The following is a 12,335-nucleotide window of genomic DNA, read 5'->3' on the forward strand; positions in this document are numbered from 1 at the left end:
GGTTCTGAGGTCAGGTACTGCAAGCTCTCATACATTATTCTTCTTCTCCAATAGTGCTTTACTTATGTGGGGACTCTTTTCTTTCCATATAGTCAATGATTAGTTTTTCCATCTCATTAAAGGACGCTGTTAGTATAAGGATTGGGATTGCATTTAAGGCTTGTTTTTGAATTTTTTTTTCTTTAGTATTTATTGTTTTGTCTTATGCCTTACATTTTCCACCATAGACAAATAGGAAGACTTCCATGAGTCTCACATTTTAAGTGGAACCCTGCTGAATTTTTTATATTTAAAATTTTCCCTGGTCTTCCAGTTTTCTCTGAGAATTCTAAAACTGGGCCATATCCAAGAATGTCACTTGACTCTATTGAGGGGCTATGTTAGTTTTCTGTGGCTAGTGTAATAAATTACCAAAAATTTGGTTCTTGAAACAATAGAAATTTATTCTCTCACTGTTCTGGAGCTTAGAAGTCTGAAATCAGTATCACTGAGGCAAAATCAATGTATCAGCAGGATTGTCTTCTTCCAGAGGCTCTAGGGGAGAATTTGTTCCTTGCTTCTGGCAGCTGTCCACATTCCTTGGTTTGTGGCTGCATCACTACAACCCTCAAAGCCAATATCTTCACGTCTTTTTCTGCTCAATCTTCACTTCACCTTCTCCTCTGTGTGTCTGAAATCTCCCTCTAATCAGGATGGGTGTGAGTATATTTAGGGCCAACCCTGATAACCCAGAATAATCTCATCATTTCAAGATCTTTAACTTAATCTCATGAGCAAAGATCTTTTTCTTTTTATATTGTTGTTGTTAGATGCTGTCGAGTCAGCTCTGACTCATAGTGACTTTATATATAACAGAATGAAATTTTGCCCAGTCCTGTGCCATCTTCACAACTGTTGCTATATTTAAGCCCATTGAAGCAGCCATTATGTCAATCCATCTGTTGAGGATTTCCCTCTTTTTTGCTTTACCAAACATAATGCCCTTCTGTAATGATTGGTTCCTTCTGATGATTAGTCCAAAGTAAGCAGTAAAAAGTCTCACCATCTTGCTTCTAATGAACATTCTAGGTGTCCTTCCTCTAAGACTATTTGTTTGTTCTCATGGCCCCAAATAAGAAAGCCAAACCCTTGCCATCGAGTCAATTCTGACTCGTAGTGACCCTATACGCAGAGTAGAACTGCCCCATAGGATTTCCAAAGAGTGGCTAGTGGATTCAAACTTCCAAGTTTTTGGTTAGCAGCCACAGCTCTTAATCATTCTTATGGTAATCCATGGTATATTCAATATTCTTTGCCTTCACTACAATTCAAATGAATCAATTCTTCTTCAGTTTTCCTTTTTTCATTGTTCAGCTTTTGTATGTGTATGAGGCGATTGAAAGTGTCATGGCTTGCATCAGGCACACCATAGTCATTAATGTGACATCTTTGCTTTTTCAGATTGTAAAGAGTTATGTTCCTGCAGATTTGCCAATGCAAAATGTTTTTTCCTTTTTTTTAAATAGTATTTTATTGCATTTTTGCTGAACGTTTACACAGCAGTTTAGGCTCCTATTCAACAATTTCTACACAAGCCGTTGAACGATGTTGGTTACGTTCTTCATAATGCATGAACATTCCTATTATTTTCATCTGGTTGTTCTGTTTCCATGAATCTAGTTTCCCTGTCCCCTTACATTCTCATATTTGTTTTAAAGTAATTGTTGACCATTTTGTCTCATATAGGTGATTTTTTTAAAGGATCATAGTACTTATTGATGATGTTCATTATTTTTTGAGCCAATTTGTTATTTAGCTACAAGATGACCTCAGGGTTAGCTTCTGTTCAAGGTTTGAAGAGTACTTCAGGGCAATAGTCTCGGGGAGTCCTCCAGTCTCAACCAGTCCAGTAGGCCCATATGTGGTTTTCTTGACCACTACTTTGATGAACATTGTTCATCCAAGTAAAGTGAAATCCTTGACAACTTCAATTTATCCACAATTTATCTTGACATTGTTTATGGGCCCAGTTGTGAAAATCTCCATCTTTATTTTTTCACATGTAGGCATAAACCATACTGAAGGCTGTAATGCTTTATTTTTACCAGTAAGTACTTTTAAAGTCTTCTTTATTTTTGGCAAGCAAGGTTGTGTCATCTGCATATTGCAGGTTGTTAATGAGTTTTCCTCCAATCCTGATGCCATGTTCTTTTTCATTTAGTCCAACTCTCTAAGGTTATTTTCTCACGTCAAATTGTAAAAATAACTAGAACTCTGTAAGGAGAGAAATGAAGCTAGGCAAACATTTGGTAAAATGCCAAGTGCTGCAAACTCTGGAAAGGAAGAGGAGTTTTTACAGGGAGAGCTGGTGGTTACACATGAATCACAGGTAAACCTGGTATAATATCACTTACACCGATTTTGCGTAACAATTTTACGTAGACATCTGTTCGGGGGACTTTTCATCATTTTCTTTCTGGAACATTCTTATCACTTTCTTAAACATAAACTATAACTTTGTCATACATCAGTTACAAACGTTCTTTCTGATAACATTTTCATGAATCATAAGTAAAACTAAACACATACTTGGTCATTCAATAGGCGGGTGCATGTATTTTGAAAGAAGAAGCAGGGATTTAGGGAAAGCTTGATTCAGACCTGTGTCAGTGACTTTGTCATTCCAGGTGCCTCAGTTTTAAGATGCCCTTATACATTTCCCTCTTGTGATCATGAATATCCCTAGACATTCCTCGATCACCATTGTAAGAGAGCTTTCTTCTGAATGGATCTACTCTATGGGTGCTTTCCTTCTGTACTTATTGTATTATAGACAGACACCCTCGTTCACCATGCCATAGCTCAGACTTTCTGCTCCTGTGATCTTTCGGTTGGGACATGTGTAGTGAAGACCACATCTGGAGGAATGACTTGGCATTTCTAAAAGACTAACCCAAGGTATGAAACCAGTCTTTTCTATAAAGTTATTTCTTTCAAGATACATAATGTTATGCATTGCTGGGAAAACACTAGTTTGATTATACATATTAGGTAAATAATTTATGCAACATTTTATTAGTCTCTGGGTAATTGTTACAATAATTAAGATAATCAATTTAGTCTGTAAGAACACAATCAAGGGCCACTATCATTAGGTAATTAATTAAAGTATCAAGCAAATTATCAACATTAGTTACTGATTGGGCTAACTTAACAAGAATATTTTCTTTTTAAACAGTAGAAGTGATAACAGAAAGAAAAATCATACAACTTAAATAGATGTTCATTATAAATAAAATTACCATAAAAAGTAAAACAAAATTACCAAGGAAGGAGACCACAATAATGGAGCAAGGCTAATAACATAAGAATCACTACAGTTACAAAGCAAAGTTCAAAAATTTCAGATGGGTGCATGAAGCTTTGTTCCATGATCTTGGGATTAGTTGTCTACCTCTGCAGTTGTCTGCTTCTGGACACTAGGGCATTTAGACATAATTTTTCAGTATCCAGAATCCTGGCTTGTCCAAAGGGATGTTTGGATTACTTAAGGTAGAAAATATGGGACTTCTCTTGATTTGACAACATGCTTCATGTGATTCATATTAAACAAAACTTTTTAGCATTTTTCCCATTATAAAATAGAATAAATCTGTTGTGATTTTCTATAAGTTTCAAAATTGTCAGGAGTTTATTATAGGAACAATACTTGAGTTATTTAACCAAAGATCTTAAAAGTAAAAACTAACTTTTTCTAAAGCCACGTGGCTTGGTTTTTGATTCAAAAATTTATTCTGCTGAACTCTTGCCTTTCAGGCAGATTACATAAAGAATAAAACTAACCCTTCAATCTAGTGATCAAGGGAAATGTTATTTCAACAGTGAGAAACCTAATTCTTTGTTTTATATGCTACTTGACATTAAAGTTTTTAAAAATTCTCATGAATTAATTCATCAAAACTTCATTTGCAATAAACAAGAACTTTGATCATAAAAAAAAACTTTAACAAACTTTTCAATTTTCTTCCCTTTGTTACATATTTCTCATCATAATCCTAGCGTAAAAAAAAGAAGACATTCACTCCTTTCTTTACCATATCTTGTAACTTTCTATTCAACTTTTCTGTAGCCTTCTACAGTTTCCCATATATCCTCTAGTTCAGCTTTTATTATCTTTCATATTCTGGCATAACAAGACATTCTATTTTAAAACAATGAGGTTCATTTTTCCACAACCTCTTCTGAATCCCACATGAGTTTCTGGAAATTCCCTCTCAATGCATGGCTACAGCTTTGTTGGCATGGGCATGCATATGGCTCATAACATAGCCTGTCTTTGCAAAGGTTACACATGCATTTGTAAAAACAAAAAGAAGTGTATTCTGCTGTTAATAGGCAAAGTGTTATATAAGTGTCAATTAGGCCAATTAGATTTATGTTACTGTTGTTAGGTGCTGTCAAGTCAGTTCGAACTCATAGCAACCTTAAAAAACCAAAGTCATTGCCATCAAGTCGGTTCCAACTCATAGTGACCCTATAGAACAGAGTAGAGCCACCCCACAGAGTTTCCAAGGAGCAGCTGGCGGATTAGAACTGCTGACCTTTTGGTTAGCAACCGAGCTCGTAACTACTATGTCACCAGGGTTTCCATATTCCATAACAACCTTATGTATAATAAAGTGTTGCTCAGTCTGGCACGATCCTCACAATCACTGCTATGTTTGAGTCCGCTGTTGCAGCCACTGTGTGAACACATATCATTGAGGGTCTTCCTCTTTTTTGCTAACCCTCTACTTTACCAAGCACAATGTCCTTCTCCAGGGGCCCTGGTGATACAATGGGTAAGCACCCAGAAGCTAACTGGAAAGTTAGCACTTCGAACCCACCCAGCAACTTGACGAAGAGAAAGACCTGGCAATCTACCTCCATAAAAATGACAGCGTAGGAAATCCTATGGGGGTTCCGCTCTAATTAGATTTATAGTGTTGTTCAGCTCTTCTATATCCCTGCGACTTTATACTAGTTCTAGCAATTATTCATTGTGGAATACTGAAATCTCCAACTATGATTGTGAATTTGTCAGTTTCTCGTAACAGGTCTATCAGTTTTGGCTTCATTTATTTTGAAACTCTTATTAAATACACATGTTCTTAGTACTGCTGCATCTTCTCTCTGTTTCCCCTTATGTTTACGAAATGACCTTCGGGAAATATTCTCTGCTCTAAAATCTACTTTGTTCAGTATTTATATAGCCACTCCAGTTTGTGTGTGTGTGCACTTGATTGCTGTTTTCATGGTATATATTTTTCCATCTTTTACTTTTAATTTATTTGTGTCTTCTCACTTAAAACAATTTTTTTTGTAGGCAACATATAGGTCAATCTTGCTTTTATATCTCACCTAACAATTTTGGGGGCGGGGGGTTGGTTTTAATCTTTTTGTTTTGAAATTTTATAATTACAGAAGAGTAGCAAAAATAGTACAGCAAGTTTCCATATCCTCTTTACGCTCATTCTCCCAAGGCTGACATCTGACATAATCACGGTAAACCCAACAAAAATCCGTTGCCCTTGAGTCGATTCCAACTCATAGCAACCCTATAGGACAGAGTAGAACTGCTCCATAAAGTTTCCAAGGAGCGCCTCGTGGATTCAAACTGCAGACCTTTTGGTTAGCACTTCACCACTACGCCACCATAAGCATGGTAAGTGGTTCAAAATTAAGAAATTAACACTGGTGCAATATTATTAATGAAACTACAAACTTTGTTTAGATTTCACCAGTTTATTTTGCTAACGTCCTTTTTATATTCCAAAAATCCAACCCAGGATACCACATTGAATTAATAGTCATATCTCCTTAGTCTCCTCCAGTCTGTGACAGTTTATTTGTGCAACTTTATATTTCGTGACCGTGACATTTTGAAAAGGATTGGTGAGTCATTTTGAAAAATATTCCCTCCATTTGGATGTCATTGATATTTTATCATAATTATACTTGGGTTATGGATTTTGGGGAAAAACAATACAAAAAGGAAGTGTCTCTCACATTGCTTCATTTTAGTGTGTACTAATATCAACTATACTGAATGATATCAAGATTATTTATTGCTGGCGATGTTAATATGGGTCAATTAATTAGGGTGATGTCTGACAGGTTTCTTCACTATAAAGTTACAATTTTTCCCTTTTCATTTCTTAGAAGAAAGTTACTAATTCTAGATCACACTGAAAGAGAGTGGAATTAAGCTCCACTTCCATGAAAGAGTAATACCAAATGATTTTAGGATGTTACGATATAAAGATAGTAATTAATAAACATTTTGAGAAAGATTATTTGAGGTCATGTGAATATTCTGTTTCTTCTTAAAGTTTTACTTTAAGTAATTTTTATTATCTATCATAAATCCAGTCTGCAACCATTTTTACTGCGGTGTTTTTTTTTTGTTTTTTCTATTTTTTAAATTGTGCTTTAGATAAAGGTTTACAGAGCAAATTAGTTTCTAATTAAACAATTAATACACATATTGTTTTGTGACTTTGGTTGCCAACCCTCCAACAAGTCACTCTTATGTTTTCAATCTTTGGTTCCCCATTTCCATTTGTCCAGCTTTCCCGTCATCTCCTGCCTTCTCACTCTTGCCACTGGTCTGGTGTGCCCATTTAATCTCGTATACATGGTGGAGCTACGTGTATTATTGTTTGTTTTATAGGCCTGTCTAATCTTTGACAGAAGAGTGACCCTTAGGAGTGACTTCAGTACTAAGTTAGAAGGGTGTCTAGGAGCCGTACTCTCAGAGTTTCTGCAATCTTTGTCAGAACTGTAAGTTTGGTCATTTTTTGTCAGTTTGAGATTTTTTCTACATTTTATCCAGCACTGCCCATACCCTCTATTGCGATCCCTCTCAGAGCAGTCAGCGGTGGAAGCCAAGCACCATCTAGTGCTGCACTCAGTGTGGTGGAGATTGTGGTGGTTGTCGTCCATTTGTCCTTTGATCTCATCTTTACCTTATGTCTTTGGTTTACGTGATTCTACCTTGCTCCAGATGGGGTGGGATGAGCAGATGCATCATAGATGGCCACTCACAAGCTTTTAAGGCTCCATACGATACTCACCAAAGTAAGATATAGAATATTTTCCTTATGAACTGTGTTATGCCAATTGAGCTAGACGTTCCCTGAGACCATGGTCTCCAGCCTTCAGCCCAGTAGCTTGGTCCCTATAGGAGTTTGGATGTATCTGTGAAGCTTCGATGTTTTTGCCTTGGTCAAGATTCACTGGCTTCCCCAGTATTTTTTACTGTCTTACTCTTTGCCAAAGTTAGGACTTTTCTATTGTCTAGTTTGTGTTTTCCCTCCCCTCCCTCGTAACCGTCAAAGACTGTTTCTTTCTGTGTGTAAATGTTTTCATGAGTTTTTTATAATAGTGGGCTCATACAATATTTGTCCTTTTATTATCGATTTATTTCAGTCAACATAATGCCCCCAGATTCATCCAAGTTGTGAGATGTTTCCAAGATTCATCATTGTTCTTTATCGCTGCACAGTACTCCATTGTGTGTATATACCATAGTTTGTTTATCTATTCATCTGTTGTTGGGCATCTAGGTTGTTTCCATCTTTTTGCTATTGTGAAGAATGCTGCAATGAACATGGGTGTGCTTATGCTTATTCCTGTGTGGCTCTTATTTCTCTGGGATAGATGTCTAGGAGTGGGATTGCTGGGTCTTATAGTATTTCTATTTCTAGCTTTTTAAGGAGGCACCATATCACTTTCCAAAAATGTTGCACCACTTTGCATTCCCACCAGCAGTGCATGTGAGTTCCAATCTACCTACAACCTCTCCAACATTTGTTATGTTCTTTTTTATTTTTCATTTGTGCCAGTAATGTCTGGGTGAGATGGTATCTCATTGTAGTTTTCATTTGCCTTTCTCTAATGGCTAGTGATACAGAACATTTCCTCACGTGTCTGTTAGCCTAAGGAATGTCTTCTTTGATGAATTGTCTGTTCATATCCTTTGCCCATTTTTTAATTGGATTATTCGCCTTTTTGTTGAAGAGGTGTTGAATATTCCTATAGATCTTAGAGATTAGACCTTTGTTGGGTATGTAAGAGCCAAAAAAGTTTTCCCAGTCTGTAGGTTCTCTTTGTACTTTTTTGGTGAAGTCTTTTAATGAGCATAAGTGTCTAATTTTTATAAGATCCCAGTTATCTAATTTATCGTCTGTTGTTTGTGTATTGTTAGTTATGGTTCATATCCTATTTATGCTGTGTATTAGGGTCTCTACCAATTGCCCTATGTTTTCTCATATGATCTTTATAGTTTTTGGTTTTCTATTTAGGTCTCTGATCCATTCGGAATTAGTTTTTTTGTGTATGGTGTGAAGCATGGCTCCTGTTTCATTTTTTTGCAGATGGACTCCAGTTTTGCCAGCACCATTTGTTGAAAAGGCTGTCTTTTCCCCATTTGATGGACTTCCAGCCTTTGTTGAAGATCAAGTGACCATAGGTGGATGGATTTACATCTGGTTTCTCGATTCTGTGCCATTGGTCAAAGGGTTTGTCTTTGTATCACTCCCAGGCTGATTCGACTACTGTAGCTGTATAGTAGGTTCTGAGGTCAGGTAGTGTGAGGTCTCCTACTTTGTTTTTCTTTTTCTATAATGTTTTACTTATGCGTGGCCTCTTCCTTTCCATACAAAGTAAATTATTAGATTTTCCATCTCTTTAAAGAATGCTGTTGGTATTTGGATTAGGATTGCATTATATTCGTACATTGATTTGGGTGGAATTGACATTTTCACAATGTTGAGTCTACCTATCCATTAGCATTGTATGATTTTGCATTTATGTAGGTCTTTTTTGGTTTCTTGCAGTAGTGTTTTGCAGTTTTCTTTCATATGTCCCTGGTTAGATTTGTTCCTAAGCTGTTGTTGTTGTTTTTCCCCTTTAGGGCAGTTACAAATGGTCTTGCTTTCCTGATTTCCTTTTCATCGTTCTCTTTATTGATGTATAGGAATACAATGGATTTTTTTTAATGTTTATCTTGTATCCTGCTACCTAGTGAACCTTTCTGTTAGTATCTATAGTTTTCTTGTGGAGTCTTTTGGATTATCTATGGATAGTATCACAACCTCCACAAATAAGGATAGTTTTACATCTTCCTTACTAATTTGGATGCCCTATATATCTTTTTCTTGCATTATTGCTCTAGCTAAGGCTAGAATATTAAAGAGGAGTGGTGATAAAGGGTATCCTTGCCTGTTTCTCATTCTCAAGGGGAATACTTTCAGTCTCTCCATTTAGAATGATGTTAGCTGTTGGTTTTGTACAAATGCCCTTTATTATGTCGAGGAATTTACCTGCTGTTCCTATTTTGTTGAGAACTTATCAGGAATGGGTGTTGGACATTGTCAAATGCCTTTTCTGTGTCCATTGATAAGATCATGTGGTTCCTTTATTTTATTTATGTTGTGGATTACATTGATTGATTTTCTGGTGTTGAACCATCCCTGCATACCTGGTGTGAGTCCAACTAGGTTGTGGTGTATTATTTTTTTTTCCTATGGTGCTGAATTCTATTGTCTAGAATTTTGTTGAGAATTTTTGCATCTATATTCATGAGCGATATTGGTCTGTAATTTTGTATTTTCGTGGTGTCTTTTCCTGGTTTTAGTATCAGGGCTATGCTGGCTTCATAGAATGGATTTGGAAGTATCCCTTACTTTTCTAGGTTGTGAAATAGCTTGAGTAGTAATGATGTGAGCTGTTCTCTGAATGTTTGGTAGAATTCTCCAGTGAAACCACCTGGACTTTTTTGGGTTGGTAGTTTTTTTTTTATTATTATTACTTTTTCAGTCTCTTCTTTTGTTATGGGTCTGTTCAGATTTTCTACCTCAGTTTGTATTAATTTAGGTAGGTAATGTGTTTCTAGAAATTTGTCCATTTCCTCTAGGTTTTCAAATTTGTTGGAGTGCAGTTTTTCATAGCCTCTGTTATGGTCCTTTTTGTTTCAGTTGGGTCTGTCTTAATGTCCCCTATTTCATTTCTTATTTGGGTTATTTGTTTCCTCTCTTGTTTTTCTTTTGTCAGTTTCACCAATGGTTTGTCAATTTTATTGATCCTTTCAAAAAAAAATTTTTTTTTAAAGAACCAACTTTCGTTTTTGTTGATTCTTTCTATTGTTTTTCTATTCTCTATTTCATTAGTTTCTGCTCTTATCTTCATTATTTCCTTTCTTCTGGTGACTGTGGGCTTCTTTTGCTGTTTTCTTTTTATTTGTTTGAGTCATAGGGCTAACATTTTGATTTTGTCCCCTTCTTCTTTTTTGATGTGTGAGTCTATTGCTCTAAAATGACCTCTGAACACTACTTTTGCTGCATCCCAAACGTTTTGTTATGATGTGTGTCATGGATTGAATTGTGTCCCCCCAAAAGATATGTGTAAATTTGGTTAGGCCATGATTCCCAGTATTGTGTGGTTATCCTCCATTTTGTGATTATAATTTTATGCCAAAGATAATTAGGGTGGGATGGTAACACCACCCTTACTCGGGTCACCTCCCCCATCCAATGTAAAGGGAGTTTCCTTGGGGCTGGGCCTGCACCACCTTTTATCTCTCAAGAGATAAAAGGAAAGGGTGCCAAGCAGAGAGTTGGGGACTTCATACCACCAAGAAAGCTGCACCAGGAGCAGAGCACGTCCTTTGGACCTGGGGTCCCTGCTTCTGAGAAGCTCTTCAGCCAGGGGAAGATTGAGGACAAGGATCTTCCTCCAGAGCCGACAAAGAGAGAAAGCATTCCCCTGAAGCTTACACTCTGAATTTGAACTTGTAACCTACTAGACTGTGACATAATAAATTCTCTTAGTTAAAGCTATCTGCTTGTGGTATTTCTGTTACAGCAGCACTAGATAACTAAGACAATGTGTTTTCATTCTTTTTTGATTCTAGGAATTTTTTTATTCCAACTTTGATTTCTTCTATTAGCCAGTTGCTTTTAAAGCAAGGTGTTATTCAATTTCCACTTATTTGATTTTTTCCTTTCTTTCCTGTTATCATTTTCTACTTTTGTGGCATTGTGACGAGAGAATATGCTTTGTATTATCTAAATGTTTTGGATTTTGTTGAAGGTGCTTTTAAGTCTAAGGTGTGGTCTGTTCTGGAGAACTTTCCATGTGCATTGGAAAATAATGTGTACTCTGATACTGTTGGGTGGAGTGTTCTATATATGTCTATGAGGTCAAGTTGGTTGATTGTGATCTTTAGAACTTCTTTATCTTTATTGAGTTTCTTTCCAGATATTCTGTCCCCTACCAAGAATGGTGTGTTGAAGTCTTCTACTGTTATTGTAGGACTGTCAATTTATCTTTGCATTGCTGTTAGAGTTTGTTTTATGTATTTTGGAGACCCGTCATTTGATGCAGAGATATTTATTATGGTTATGTCTTCATGGTGGATTGTTTCTTTAATCATTATATAATGTCCTTCCTTGCCTTTTATGGTGAATTCTGTTGTAAAGCCTAATTTAGCTGAGATTAACATTGCCACTCCTCTTTTTTTGGGTGCAGTTTGCTTTATATGTATATTTTTCTCATCCTTTGATTTTTAATATATTTATGCCTTTGTGTCAGTGGTATGCCTCTGGTAGACATCACATTGATGGGTTCTGTTTTTCTACCCATTCTGTCACTCTCTGTCTCTTTAGGTGTGCATTTAAGCTATTTACATTCAGTATGATTGTTGACAGGTGTGAGCTAATTGCTGTAATTTTCTAGTGCTTTTCTTTTTTTGTGGTGCTGATGTTTTATTTGTTCCTCTTACTCTCCTGTGCTGATTTCCTTTTGTTCGAGGATTTTCTTTTTGTTTCTTTCATTTTTTTTTTTTTGTAGATTTTGTGTTTACTGAGACTTTATTTCTTTATTTATTCTTTGGTTTGATGAGTAAGTTCGTTAACTTTCTTTGTGGTTACCTTGAAATTTACCCCTATCTTCCGAAATTTGAACCAGTCTTTTATTATTTGATGCCCCTTGACTTCCCCTTCATTTGAAAGTTCTATACCTACACCTCTTTTATTGTTCTGACATCTCCAATTCCCTGTTGTAAATCTTTTAGTTTTGTTTTATCCTGTGAGTTCATTAACTAGTTGATATCTGGCTGATGCTGTCCTGTGTCCTAGATTCAGGTTATTTTCTGATGTTGTTTTCTAACGGAAGGACTCCCCTTAATGATTCTTGTAAGTTTGTTTGTTTTTTACATATTCCCTTAATTTCTGCTTATCTGTAAATGTTTTAATTTCACCATCATATTAGAGTGAGAGTTTTGTCGGATATATTATTCTTGGTTGGCATTTTTT

Source organism: Elephas maximus, chromosome 13, assembly GCF_024166365.1.
Source record: "Elephas maximus indicus isolate mEleMax1 chromosome 13, mEleMax1 primary haplotype, whole genome shotgun sequence".
NCBI classification, from domain to species: domain Eukaryota; kingdom Metazoa; phylum Chordata; class Mammalia; order Proboscidea; family Elephantidae; genus Elephas; species Elephas maximus.